Below are 12,481 nucleotides of genomic sequence, written 5' to 3' on the forward strand. Positions count from 1 at the left end.
ACATATTATATACCAGCATTGCTCCTCTCTTCCTATTGAACTTTTAATATTTCTTAAATTAGAGATGTTTGAGCATAAACACTATGGTAGGTGATGAAAAATTAAAACAACACACCCTTGGGTTAGAACCATACTTTAATGTTTTCAGAACATTTTTATGTAGTTTTATTTGATTGTATGATTCACAAATTGAAGAAGTAGACAGAGAAGTTATTATCATGATCATGGTTCCCAATTTACAGGCAAGAAAAATTAAGTTCAGAAAGCCCAACTCATAAGGTTACAATAGTAAGTTGTGGAGATAAAAATCTGGTCTTCCAATTCATTGTCTTGTGCTTTTCCTGTTATAGCAAACCATCCCTGAAACTCTGTCAAGATACCACATCATTCTAGCCCAAAATGTCTTTCTGGGATCTTCTATAGTGTGTGAGCTTGTATTATTTACCTGTGACATATCATATACCACTCTGGTTTTTAACCTTTTTGTGTATGTACGTATTTTTTTCCTCAATAGATGGTAAGCTGCTTGAGGACAAGACTAAGTCTTATACTTCTTTCTATCCCTTATAGTACCTAGCATAGTACATTGATCATGACAGATGGATGGAGGGAAGGAGAGAGAGAGAGAGACAGAAAGAGAGAGAGAAAGAGAAAGAAAATGTGAAAAAATTAGTATCTGCACAAATTATTTATATACAAAGTTGGCCCTATAGAAGACAGCAACTACCTGTTAGAAATGTCATTTGCTGATAGAGAGGACAGTTTTGTGTGGAGATGGGAACAATGTAAAATTTTAGAATGTACATATGAAAGTAATGATCATGGTTTATTGATACTTGCACATTGGTAAAGCTAAAGGTAGCATCAATAAATAGCAGCAGTAGTCAGAGACCAAGATAATTCCCTGCTGAATATTGGAGTGAGATACATAGATATCCCTCGAAGAAAAAATATTCCTAAGAGAAAGCAGTCTTGCTTTTGTAGTTATAATGGATAAATAATTCAGCTATAATAGGAGCAATCACCTAATAAGTTTAGCACAAGGAATAGATGTGATTCTTAACTCATAAGTAAAATATATTTCTAGAAATAAGATTATACTATAAACACCACATTTAAAGATAATTTACTCATCAGCAATTAAATAGCTCTGTGATAGGCATTGGAAGTGGCACAAAAAGGGTGAGACATTGTTCCTGTCCCAAAGAGGTTACAACTGACTGGGGAAACAAAGTATTAAAAAATGTATAACAATTAATTGCAACAATATGAGAAAAAATTTATAATCTGAAAATCTCCTAGTATAGCTTTCTCATAAATCAAGATTTTAATAAATTATACATGTAGGAAACTACATGTATAATTTTTTCCTTCAAACTGTTTTCATTCACTTAGGGTCTGTTATCACTTCACTGGAGTTTGCCTTTAAACTCAGTATACAAAAGGATGGAAGGAGAAAAAAATAAGAAAGATCTATTGCATGTTAATAGTTCCCAGATATCCAAATTAGTTTATGAATTATTTCACAATTAGAACAAAATCTTCATGCATCCTTAATTATTAAGAGCATATTGGAGTTATTTTTAGCCATTGCTGTAGCAGCATTATGCATAATAAATATAGCTTTTCTATTTTAAAGCTGATTTTATGAGTCAGCAGGAGGTAGGACAAGCAAAAAAGGATAGCTATAATTTTATGCAAATTCTTGAAATCCAAATTCATATTGCTGGATATCCATGCAAGCTGATTTAAAGGGTGGAAGAAATCCAGAATGATTACATTGGTGGAATAATGCTATTAATAAACAGGATAACCTACAGTGTTTGCCCTCACATTCTTGTAAAACATCTGATCAATACAAATGATAATTGTAATTTATTGCTTAACTACATGCCAAGCATTTTAATATGTTATCTCTAATCCTTTCTTAAATCCTGCAAGATGGAATTATTTCCGTTGTACAGGTATGAAAACTGGTATTCAGAGAGAGATATATATAGGAAGGATTACCTTCCTTGTTTCGTCCTATTAAAAATTTCCACCTATGAATCCACAGTTTGCAGCTTTGAATTTATATTTGACTCTATGTAAGCACAATATGGGCAAATTAGTCATGAAGTTGCAGTAGTTTTTTCCCCAACATTCCCTCACATTCTACTGTTTCTTTTCCAACCCATAAAGACTCTTTCTTGACTTCTTTAACTAATGAGTGGATTGTTAAAATAACATCTTAAGTTCCTTTATTCATTCAGTCAGTCATTCAAAAAAAAGCTTGAGTTTAAAAAAATTACACACACATATGCATGAATGTGCATGCATAATAAGTGTGCGAAATAGTACACACAAAATTGGGTTTAATAGTGATTATACCTGAGTATTGCAGGAGTGAGTAGATGGTACTCACTTTTTAGTTTATATAGGTCTGTATTTTTATATTTTTACCCAAAATAAACAGTAATATTCATCTTTTGTAATGATTGTTTTTAAGCTCAGTTCCTAGTAGAAGTCAGTGCTATGCCAGATACTGCAGTAAGTTCTAAAAATACAAAGATGACTAAGGCATGATCCATCTGTTTAAATCTGCCTGGGAGAGTAGGTTATGGCTTCATAGAGTAGGTGACACTTGAACTGTTTTTTCAAGTGGGGAAGGGTGGAGGTGCTTTCCAGAAAAAGGAAACAGTATGTGTAAGCCACATATACACATGAGAGCATGGTGTACTTAAAAAAACCAAAATATATGTAAAAAGGAGTGGTATGAGAGAAATCCAAAGAGGTTGGGTGGCATTAGGTTGTGAAGGGCTGTGTATAATATGCTAAGGAGCTTGCTAGCAAAAGATAGACAAATAACTTTTTAGGCAGGTTAAACTTGTTTTTAGAAAAATCTCTTTGGTAGGAGCACAGAGAGTGTTGGAAGTGAGGAGACTGTAAAGAAGGAGATGAGTTAGGAGGCTATCGCTATAATCCAGGAAAGAGAGGTTGAGATTCTGAACTAAGGTACAGCTGTGGTTCACACTCCAAAGGCATTTCTAGGTACAATCAGTGGGACTTCATTGACCAGTTAAGCATATGGAAGCCAAGAATGACTTTGAGGATTCTAGTATGACAGATTATCCCATTTCAAATTCTATACTCTGGTAAATACATATCCCTAAACAAATGCTTTTATTACATCACTTTGCTGGTTAAAAAGTTAAACTGACTTCTTCCAGGCTTTCTAATCAAGGTTTCACATCCTGTAGATCTGCCTTCTCCATCTAATTTTTTTTTTCTCATTAATGCACACAGACCTACCAGGGCCATTTTCACTTTATCTTTGTTTGGTTTCTCTTATTTTAATTAATGGCTTCCTCAGTTAAATATGACATTTAAAATCCTACATATCTTCTGAGGCCTAGTTTATTAATTTATTTAGTCAATAAATATTTGAGTTCTTGTGTGCCAGATACTGTGCTAAGTCCCAGCGAGTTAATAATGGGAAACACCAAGGATCTCACAGTTAATGATACCCATACTACAGCATGATAAGGGCGATTATAAAGATACACACTGGGAGTAGAGTGATGTCAGCATTCTGGCTGAATAAGACGTCCCTTGTTCGTGCTCCCCACCAACAATAATTTGGCATCCATCCATGGACAAAAGTGCCTTGTAAGAGCTGTGGGATCCAGCACCATATGCCAAGGGACCTGAAAGGAGTCCCACCAACCTGTGCATTGGGCAATATGCAAATAGACCTTAGTCCCAGCTGTGGACCCTGCAGCGGCCCATGAGCTGGCTCCAGCCTCTCTCAGCTACAGTCCCGAAGCCCCTTTGCAAAACACTTTCTTAGACAATCACTTATGGATGAAAGAGCCATTGTGGAAGTCCAGGTTTCCAGCAGAGAACTTCCAGGACAATGATAAAGTAAAAAAATATGGACTTGGACACAGTGGAGAAGGTAGGAGGATCAGTTTGACTTTATCTTCATCACCCCCCTCCCAAGACTGCACAGCTTAGGGTCAAGAGAGATCTTCTGAGCCTGTGATTTCTCCAGTGAGGGAAAGTGACAGCACGTGAACACCTGGCTCCCCCAACTGTGGTGAACATTGTGAAAGGAGCTCATTTCTCTTTCAGCCCATCCAGAATACTGAATCATGAACTTTAGGACTGGGGACTGGGAAGAAGCTGGGAACGCACCAGCTAGGATTCTCCAAGAGCAGTACAGGGAGATAAATCATACTAACTGTTGTGGACTCCATCAAGAAGCCAGCCCACGAGGTGCTGGGGATGCTTTATGGATCTACCCAACTGGCCCACAGGCACCTTCAGTGCTCACTGCACCTCACATACACATACACACAAAGCCACCCTGTGTACAACTTCTTGTGCACACTTCTGATAACAGCAGTGAGAGCCAGCTTTGGCTTATGGCTAGTGAGCATGCACAGAAAGCCAGCAAGAATCTGCAGGCCAGAGAGAAACCACAAACTTGAGCTTTAATGCCACTTGGGTAAACAAAAGAGAAGCTGTCAGCACTCAACCTGGTATGTTATAGGATCAAGAGAAGGCATACAAGCTTAAGAATTCTGCCACAAAAGGGAGCAAGAAATGTGTAGCAGATGTATCTGTAGAAGGTCTGAGAAAGCCTCAGAATCCCTAGCAGGGCTGATGGAAGTTATTTCTCTCCTGAAGGCATTTAGTAAAGACTGGAGGAGGTGCTACTTGAAATGTGAAGATGGCAATGCATAACTGCAAGGAACATGAAAAATCAAGGAAACATGATGCCATCAAAGGATCACAATGATCTTCCAGGAACTGATCCTTCAAACATTGACATTTGCTATGTACCTGATAAAAAATTCAAAAGAGCTGTTTTAAGAAAATCAATGAGCTACAAGAAAACACAGAAAGACAATTCAATGAAATCAGGAAAACAATACATGAAAAAAGTGAGAAGTTTAACAAAGAGATACAAATCATAAAAAAGCCTAAAACAAATTCTGGAGCTGAAGAATTCAATGAATGAAATGAAAATGCAATAGAAAGCATCAACAGCACAATGGAACAAGAAGAAAGAATGTGAGCTAGAAGACAAGAACTTTGATATTATCCAGTCAGAAGAAAACAAAAACAACAAAAGAATGCAAGAGTGAAGAAAGCCTATGTGACATGTGGGATACCATAAAAAGAAAAAAATTTGCAATTTATTGAAGTTCCAGAGGAGAAGAGAAGGAGAAGGGGACAGAAAACATATTTAAAGAAATAATTGCTGAGAATTTTCTACATCTGGGGAAACATTTGGATATCCAAGTTCATCAATCTCATAGATCACCAAACAAACTCAACTTAAAAAGATATGTCCCAGGCATATTATAATAAAACTGTCAAATATCAAAGAGAGAGAATCTTAAAAGCAGAAAGAGAAAAGAATCTTGTTACTAAAAAGAGAGCCCCAATAAAACTACCAGCAGATTTTTCAGGGAAACCATACAGACCAGGAGAAAGTAAGATGATATTGTCAAAGTTCTGAAAGAAAAAAAATACCTACCAAAAATACTCTATCCAGCAAAGCTGTCCTTCAGAAATGAAGGAGAAATAGACTTTCCTAGACAAACAAAAGCTGAGCGGGTTCATCTCCAGTAGACCTGCCTTACAAGAAATGCTGAAAGGAGTTCTTCAAGCTGAAACATATAAGACACTAATTAGTAACACAACAACATATGAAAATATACAATACACTGGTAAGGTAAATATATAGTCAAATACCCTTATACTTTTATATGGTGGTGTGTTAACCATTTAACTCTAGTATAAATGGTAAAGGACAAGAGTACTAAAAATAACTATAGTGACAATAATTTGTTAATGAATACACAATATAAAAAGACATAAATGGTAATATCAAAAACATAAAGGGTGGGGGGAGTAAAAGGGTAGACTTTTTGTAAGTAATCAAAGTTAAGATGTTATCAGCATAAAATAGATGGCTATACCTGTAAGATGTTTCATGTAAGCCTCATGGCAACCACAAGCAAAAATTTACAATAGATTCAGAAAAGATAAAGAGAAGGGAACCAAAGCATACCACTATGGAAAATCAGCAGTTCACAAAGGAAGGCAGCAAGTGAGAAAGAAAAGAACAAGGGAACTACAAAACAGCCAGAAAAGAATAAAGAAGATGGCATTAGTAAGTCACTACCTATCAATAATTAAATATAAATGGATTAAATTATCCAATCAAAAGGCAAAGAGTGTCTGGATGCATAAAAACACACACACACAAAAACGACACTTAACTATATGCTGCCTATAAGAGACTCACTTCAGGCTTAAGAACACACATAGATTAGGCTCAAAGTGAAGGAATGGAGGAAGATAGTCCATGCAAGTGGAAAGCAAAAGAGAGCAGGGGTAGCTGTACTTATATCATACAGAATAGACCTGAAGCCAAAAACTGTAACAAGAGACAAAGAAGGTTGTTACATAGTGATAAAGGGATCAATTTATCAAGATGGTATAACAATCTTAAATATATATGCACTCAACATTGGAGCAAACTAAACAAATTCTAACAGATCTGAAGGGAGAGATACACAATAACACAATATGGTAGGGGACTTCAAAACACCACTTTCAACAATGGATAGATCATCCAGACAGAAAATTCATAAGAAAATGTTGGACTTCAACTATACTTTATGACCAAATGGACCTAATGGACAAATACAAAACATTCTGTCCAACAGCACCAGAGTACACGATCTTCTTTTTTTTTTTGTATTTTTTTTTCTGCTTTATCTCCCCAAGCCCTGCCCACTCCGCCCCGTACATAGTTGTATATGTTAGTTGCAGGTCCTTCTAGTTGTGGCATGTGGGATGCCACCTCAATGTGGCCTGATGAGCAGTGCCATGTCTGCGCCCAGGATCTGAACCGGCGAAACCCTGGGCCGCTGCAGTGGAGCTCATGAACTTAACCACTTGGCCACGGGGCCAGCACCCACAATCTTCTTAACAGCACTCACAACATTCTCCAGGATGGATCTGATAATAGGTTACAAAACAAATCTTAGCAAATTTAAGAAGACTAAAATCATACCAACGATCTTTTTATCCCACAGTATGAAACTAGAAATCAATAACAGGAGGAAAGCTGGAAAATTCAAAAATATGTGGAAATTAAACAACACACTCTTGAATAACCAATGGGCCAAAGAAGAAAACAAAAAGGAAATAAAAAAGTATCTTGAAGCAAATGAAAAATGGAAACAACATACTAAAACTTATTGGATGCAGCAAAAGCAGTTCTGAGGGAGAAGTTTCTAGTGATAAACATTTACATTAAGAAAATAGATTTTCAAATAAACAACCTAACTTTACACCTCAAGGAACTACAAAAAGAGGAACAAACTAAGCTCAAAGTTAGCAGATGGAAGAAAATAACAAACATCAGACCAGAAATAATAGAGACCACAAAAAAAATAAATAAATAAAAGATGAATGAAACTAAGAGCTGACTTTTTTTTTTCAAAGATTTTATTTTTTCCTTTTTCTCCCCAAAGCCCCCCAGTACATAGTTGTATATTTCTCGTTGTGGGTTCTTCTAGTTGTAGTATGTGGGACGCTGCCTCAGCGTGGTCTGACGAGCAGTGCCATGTCCGCGCCCAGGATTCGAACCAACGAAACACTGGGCCGCCCGCAGCGGAGCGCACGAACTTAACCACTCGGCCACGGGGCCAGCCCCTAAGAGCTGACTTTTTGAAAAGAAAAACAAGATTGATGAACTTCTGGCCAGACTAAAAAAACAGAGGGAAGACTCAAGTAAATAAAATCAGATATGGAAGAGGAGACATTATAACTGAAACCACAGAAATACAAAGGATCATGAAAGACTACTATGAACAATTATACAACAACAAATTGGATAACCTTGAAGAAACAGACAAATTTCTAGAAACATACAATCTGCCAAGACTGAATCATAAAGAAACAGAAAATTAGAACATACTAATAATATGGAGATTGAATCAGTAACCCAAAATTCCCCATCAAAGAAATGCCCAGGACCAGATGGTTTCCCTGGTGAATTCTACCAAGTATTTAAAGAAGAATTATTAGCAATCCTTTTTAAAGTCTTCCAAAAACTTGAAGATGGACCACCCCAAAACTCATTTTATGAGGCCAGCTGTACCCTGATACCAAATCCAAATAAGGAAACTACAAGAAAAGAAAACTACAGGCCAATATCCCTGATGAATATAGATGCAAAAATCCTGAACAAAATATTAGCAAACTGAATTCAACAGCATGTTAAAAGGATTATACACCATGATCAAGTGAGATTTATCCCTGGGATGCAAGAATGGTTCAACATATGCAAGTCAATAAATGTGAAACACCAAATTAATAGAACAAAAGATGAAAATCCTATGATCTTCCCAACTGATGCAGAAAAAGCACCTAACAAAATACAATATCCTTTCAAGATAAAAGCTATCAAAATATCGAGTATAGAAGGAATATATCTCAACATAAGAAAGGCCATATATGACAAACCCTCAGCTAACATCATACTCAACAGTGAAAGGTTGAAATCTTTTCCTCTAAGATCAGGAACAAGACAAGGATATCCACTCTCACCCCTCCTATTCGACACACTTCTGGAAGTCCCACTCAGAGAAGTTAGGCAAGAAAAAGAAATAAAAGACTTCCAAATCAGAAAAGAAGTAAAACTGTCTTTGTTTGCAGACAATATGATCTTATACATAGAAAATCCTACAGACGCCACCAAAAAACTGTTAGACCAATCAACAAATACCGTAAAGTTGCAGGATACAAAATCAAATACAGAAATCGTTGCATTTCTATACACTAAAACAAAATATCTGAAAAAGAAATAAAGGAAACAATCTCATTCACAATAGCATCAAAAACAATAAAATATTTAGGAACAAATTTAATCAAGGAGGTAAAAGCCTAAAACTATAGGCTGATGAAAGAAATTGAAGACACAAATAAGTAGAAAGATATCCTGTGTTTATGGATTGGAAGAATTAATACTGTTAAAATGTTCATACTACCCTAAGACATCTATATACATTGAATGCAATCTCTATCAAAATTCCAATGTCATTTTTCATAGAAATAGAAAAAGTAATCCTAAAATTCCTATGGAACCACAAAAGACCCTGAATAGGCAAAGTAATCCTGAGAAAAAACAAAGCTGGAGGCATCATACTTTCTGATTTCAAACTATACTGCAAAGCAATATTAATCAAAACAGTATGGTTCTGGCATAAAAATAGATACATAAACCAATGGAACAGAATCAAGAGCCCAGAAATGAATATTTGCATATATAATCAACTAATATTTGGCAAGGGAGCCAAGAATACTCAGTGGGGAAAGGAGAGTCTCTTCAATAAATGGTACTGGGAAAAATGGAAAATCATATACAGAAGAATGAAATTGGACCCCTATACTTACACCACTCACAGAAATTAACTCAAAATGGATTAAAGTCTTAAACTTGAAGCATAAAACTCCCAGAAAAACACAGAAAAAAGCTCCTCGAGTTTGGTCTTACAAATGGTTTTTTGGATATGACACCAAAAGCACAAGCAATGAAAGCAAAAATAAATAAGTGGGACTACATCAAACTAAAAAGCTTCCACACAGCAAAAGAAACAATCAACAAAGTGAAAAAGGGAATCTATAGAATGGGAAAAAGTATTTGCAACTCATATATCTGATAAAGAGTTAATATCTAAAATATATAAGGAACTTATACAACTCAATAGCAAAAAAACCCAAACAATCCAATTAAAAAATGGGCAGAGGATCTGAATAGACATTTTTCCAAAGAAGACAGACAAATGGCCAACAGGTATATGAAGAGATGCTCAACATCGCTCATCATTAGGAAAATGAAAATCAAAACTATAATGAGATATCACCTCACACCTATTAGAATGGCTGTCATCAAAAAAACATGAGATAACAAATGTTGGTGAAGATGCGGAAAAAAGGGAACTCTTGTCCATTGTTGATGAGAATGTAAGTTGGTGCAGCCACAAAGGAAAACAGCATGGAGGTTCCTCAAAAATTTAAAAATAGTGGGGGCTGGCCCCGTGGCCGGGTGGTTAAGTTCATGCGCTCTGCTGCAGGCGGCCCAGTGTTTTGTTGGTTCGAATCCTGGGCACAGACATGGCACTGCTCGTCGAGCCATGCTGAGGTGGCGTCCCACATGCCACAACTAGAAGGACCCACAACTAAGAACATACAACTATGTACCGGAAGGCTTTGGGGAGAAAAAGGAAAAAATAAAATCTTAAAAAAAAAAGAAAAAAAATAAAAATAGAGCTACCATATAATCCAGCAGTCCTGCTTCTGAATGCACATCCAAAGGAAATGAAACAGGATATCAAAGAGAATCTGCACTCCCATATTCATTGCAGCGTTATTCATAACAGCAATGATATGGAAACAGCCCAAGTGTCTACTGAGGGAAGAATTAATAAGGAAGGTGTGGTTTGTATATATATATATATATATACACACACATATATAATACATATATAATATATATGCGTATATATAATACATATAATAAAGAAGGTGTGGTGTGTATACACACACACACACACACACACAAGGAGATATTATTCAGCCTTGAGAAAGAAGGAAGGAAATCCTGCCATTTGCAACAAGATGGATGGACCTTGAGGGCATTATGCTAAATGAGATAAGTCCGACAGAGAAAGACAAATACTGTATGTCACTTCTATGTGGAATTTTAAAAAGGCAAACTCATAGAAACAGAGAATAGAATGGTGGTTTCCAGAGGGGATGTGTGTTGGGGGAGGGGTGCTGGGTGGGAAATGGGGAGACGTTGGTCAAAGGTTACAAACTTCCAGCTATAAGATGAATAAGTTCTGTGGATCCAATGTACAGCATGGTGATCACAGTTAACAATACTGTATAATGTATTCGAAGTTGCTAAGAAAATAGATCTTAAATGTTCTCACCACAAAAAAGAAATAGTAATCGTGTGAGGTAACAAAGTGTTAACTAACCCTACTGTGGTAATCATTTCACAATATGTAAGTATATAAATCAATGTGTTGCATGCCTGAGACTTACGTATGTTATATGTTACTTGTATCTCAATAAAGCTGAAGGAAAAAAAAGATGCACACTGAGTATTATGGCAGCACCAATGAGGACTACACACTTCCTCAACAGGTAAGGAAGGAAGAAGTAACATGGAATTAGAGATTCAAAGGATTGGAGAACAGGGCCGTTTAGGAAGGATGAACAGTTTGACCGAAGTCTGAGAATGAGAAGCACCATTCTATACTGGAAGTGGGAGAGGTCGGGAGCCAAGATGAACTGCAGAAGTTTGGTGGGAGGCAGGGAGTGGAAGCTAAGTCTTGAGAAGCAAGCCAGGTCAGATCACGAGAGTCTTAACTACTTAGTTCCTTATTCTGCTGGTTGATGATTTAAACAAAAGGAACAAACCTGAGAACTCACAGGACCCCAATATATAAATTAGATGAAAGTGAACTTCACTGTTTGAAGTAGAAGTGTAGGATTCTAAGGCTAACTCCTTAGCATTTCCCTTCTTTCTTTCCCAGGTCCCTCTGAAAAACCACTGCTGCGGCTGTGGGGAGCTATTTAAAAATGTTAAAGCTGATAACCCACAAAATCAGATTTGGGTTAGATGGAATTCTTTGACATTATGATGATGAATGAATTTGAGGGCAGTCCGAGGGTAGGGGAAAAGATAGGAGGTTGTAGTAGTGGTGCGTTCAAAAAGTGAAGAGGTAGGGATTTCTGTTTCCAGATAGATGGTCCTACTGAGAATCAGAACTGTATGAAATATAAAAATTATAATTGAAGAGGTATGAGATTGCTGTAGAAGCCATGAGATTCTCAGAGGTACGCTCAGTATTTGCAGTCATTCTCCTCGAGTACAGGCTGGAGGCTGAGAATTTGGGCTTAGCACAGGCAGTAGGCTACTGCTGGGCGCAGAGAAAGTAGCAGAGCCTTTTGTGATTGCACAGTGCTGGAGTGCACAGTGGAGACGTAAGGGGCCTCAACATGCAATTAGTTGTCTCCTCAAGATATGTGCCAGAGTCTTAAGCTATGCTGGTCAGAAAGTTAAAGAACTCGACTTTTGAAAACATAGTGTCATTTCCTGCAGTCTCACAGTGTTGAGAAGACAAAGGCCTACCGAGGAAAGAGACCCCAATGAACCCACTAGGAGTTAGAAGACTGAAGTGGGGAACTGACCCTGATGATCTACAGTCCTCCTTTCCCTGGGGCACTTGTTGATTTGGTTGTGGCGAAAGCCTGAGAATTCTGGCTTGATCTCCGCCAGAGCGTGACTGTTCACAACAGAAAAACCAGTAGTTGGTGGTTGCACAGATCAAAAGTGACAAAACGGCAGATCTAAAAGGCTTCAAACAAGTGTTTAGTTCCCCTTCAAGATATTTGCCAAATT

Source organism: Equus quagga, chromosome 2 (genome assembly GCF_021613505.1).
Source record: "Equus quagga isolate Etosha38 chromosome 2, UCLA_HA_Equagga_1.0, whole genome shotgun sequence".
In the NCBI taxonomy this organism is placed as follows: Eukaryota; Metazoa; Chordata; class Mammalia; order Perissodactyla; family Equidae; genus Equus; species Equus quagga.